Source organism: Hesperophylax consimilis, chromosome 1 (genome assembly GCF_061612785.1).
Source record: "Hesperophylax consimilis isolate HC1 chromosome 1, BYU_Hcon_1.0, whole genome shotgun sequence".
NCBI classification, from domain to species: domain Eukaryota; kingdom Metazoa; phylum Arthropoda; class Insecta; order Trichoptera; family Limnephilidae; genus Hesperophylax; species Hesperophylax consimilis.
Window position 1 is genome coordinate 35,831,396 of NC_142836.1, and position 2,728 is coordinate 35,834,123.

Genomic DNA, 2,728 nt, shown 5'->3' on the forward strand with positions numbered 1-2,728 from the left:
GTGAATACTATGTGGAACTGTACTATATACACTAGTAATTTATGCATATTTATCTACACAAATCTTTCTCTTAAGTGCTTAAGCGATCTTCTATTGGCTGGACCTCTTGCCGTGACCAAGATATTGAAGATTTCTTCTTTTGCATTTGGTATAATTGCTCATTTTTTATCCATTCATATCCATTAATTCAATCCATAATCTTGATGTTAAAGCATTTTTTTTTTCATTTGTAAGAAATTTAAATCTGAAAATAGGTCTTGTAACGAATTAAAGTGACATTTTAAACTCCCTTGTAATTGTTCACATTCGACACCACATGAAGAATTATGCTTCCATGTTAGACCATCCCGGTAAAAAGAAAATCGGCAATCGTGACTAATTCTGTAATAAAGAGCTCGCGTGCTGACCCAAAGTCAAATAGCTTTTATTTTGATTACAGTCCGGAGCCACGCAATCGCTCACATAAAACATGACATGCTAAGGAAACTGTTCATATTCGTGAAAAATGCAATGGTTAAACGGTAAAAAAAAAAAAAAAATGGGTGTGTCAAGCCTACGCAAGACAGAAGTGAAACTTCTAGTATTCTTCTCTCTCTCTCTTTTCATTTCATTCTCTCTTTTTTTCTGTCTATTGACATATTTATAAGTAGCATGTGATAAAAAAAATTAAAAGTTATAAAAAAAGAAAAAAAAATTTAGTTAGAGCGGGGATCGAACCTCGGTTCTTCACGACCACAGTCGTGCGCTCTGCCTGTAGACAGCGAAGATGAGTTAGGAGAGTGAGTTAAACTAGGTATATAATATTAGCTAGGCTCCTATAGCGAAATGATCCCGTTTTTTCGTCACGGTCATGAGTCGGTTTTACTCCGGTCCTCGAAATTGCATGACGCGCGTAAAGAAGTTTCACTTCAAAAAATTCCTGCAAAGTTATGGATGTAATTACGATCTTTTTCAAGCGCGTATGTAATGATTATTTTTATCAACGTCGCATACACCTTGCTAATGTTTTCAGTATTATTAGGGCTTTTTTATACTAATTTTCATATATTTATTGGCAGGTAGAGTAGAAATTAATATTGTTTAGCGTTTGCCAACGACCATACCATGTTGAACACACCGGTTCTCGTCCGATCACCGAAGTTAAGCAACATTGGGCGCGGTCAGTACTTGGATGGGTGACCGCTTGGGAACACCGCGTGCCGTTGGCCCATTTTTTATGGTAATTTCATGTTTTTTTTTTTTTTTTTATCGTTACTATCATTAATAATATCATAAAATTCTTTAACTTTTCAAGTATGCTACAGGCCTAAAATATTACTTAGTGGATTGATATTATGGTCAACCATTGAAAAAAAAAATTCCTGCAAAGTTATGGATGTAATTACGATCTTTTTCAAGCGCGTATGTAATGATTATTTTTATCAACGTCGCACACACCTTGCTAATGTTTTCAGTATTATTAGGGCTTTTTTATACTAATTTTCATATATTTATTGGCAGGTAGAATAGAAATTAATATTGTTTAGCGTTTGCCAACGACCATACCATGTTGAACACACCGGTTCTCGTCCGATCACCGAAGTTAAGCAACATTGGGCGCGGTCAGTACTTGGATGGGTGACCGCTTGGGAACACCGCGTGCCGTTGGCCCATTTTTTATGGTAATTTCATGTTTTTTTTAATTTTTTTATCGTTACTATCATTAATAATATCATAAAATTCTTTAACTTTTCAAGTATGCTACAGGCCTAAAATATTACTTAGTGGATTGATATTATGGTCAACCATTGAAAAAAAAAATTCCTGCAAAGTTATGGATGTAATTACGATCTTTTTCAAGCGCGTATGTAATGATTATTTTTATCAACGTCGCACACACCTTGCTAATGTTTTCAGTATTATTAGGGCTTTTTTATACTAATTTTCATATATTTATTGGCAGGTAGAATAGAAATTAATATTGTTTAGCGTTTGCCAACGACCATACCATGTTGAACACACCGGTTCTCGTCCGATCACCGAAGTTAAGCAACATTGGGCGCGGTCAGTACTTGGATGGGTGACCGCTTGGGAACACCGCGTGCCGTTGGCCCATTTTTTATGGTAATTTTATGTTTTTTTTTATTTTTTTATCGTTAACATCATAAAAATTTTTATATCATTCTTTAACTTTTCAAGTATGCTACAGGCCTAAAATATTACTTAGTGGATTGATATTATGGTCAACCATTGAAAAAAAAAAGGCGTTAAAAACAAAAAAATAATGTGCGATGGCCGAGAATCGAACTCGGATCAACTGCTTGGAAAGCAACTACGCTGACCATTACACCACCAACGCCAGTTGTCGAGATGAGCTAAGAAGCATTTATATTTTACTTCAAAACTTTGACTAGATCAAATGAACTTTAATCGGTCCCGCATTTTCGTTTCGGTCATGAGTTGGTTTTACTCCGGTCCTCGAAATTGCATGACGCGGGTAAAGAAGTTTCACTTCAATATTTCAAATTTTTCAGAACATTTTTTAAAATTCGAAATTATACTAAGTGTTCCGGCTGCAATACTTGTTACTGTGATGCGTGGGCATACTAATCCTCTCGAAATATATTAATGGAGTTCAATTAATTCTTAAGAGGAAGCTACAAGCCAAAAATGTGTATATTCTTGGTATACCTTATATTGTAGGTAATAGGCATTAAAATCGCTTGACAAACGGAGTCTAGAAACGTTC

At 35.1% G+C, this 2,728-nt stretch overlaps 3 non-coding genes across 3 annotated transcripts; all 3 read left to right on the forward strand.

Annotated features, from left to right (window-relative positions):
- The first annotated feature begins 1,089 nt into the window (after nt 1-1,089).
- On the forward strand, nt 1,090-1,208 carry LOC149426782 (5S ribosomal RNA). Its single transcript, XR_016303298.1, has one exon. It is a non-coding gene; the product is annotated as a 5S ribosomal RNA (ribosomal RNA).
- Nucleotides 1,209-1,531: 323 nt separating this feature from the next.
- Nucleotides 1,532-1,650, forward strand: LOC149426783 (5S ribosomal RNA). The gene has a single exon (XR_016303299.1). It is a non-coding gene; the product is annotated as a 5S ribosomal RNA (ribosomal RNA).
- Nucleotides 1,651-1,973: 323 nt separating this feature from the next.
- Nucleotides 1,974-2,092, forward strand: LOC149426784 (5S ribosomal RNA). The gene has a single exon (XR_016303300.1). It is a non-coding gene; the product is annotated as a 5S ribosomal RNA (ribosomal RNA).
- The last annotated feature ends 636 nt before the right edge of the window (nt 2,093-2,728 follow it).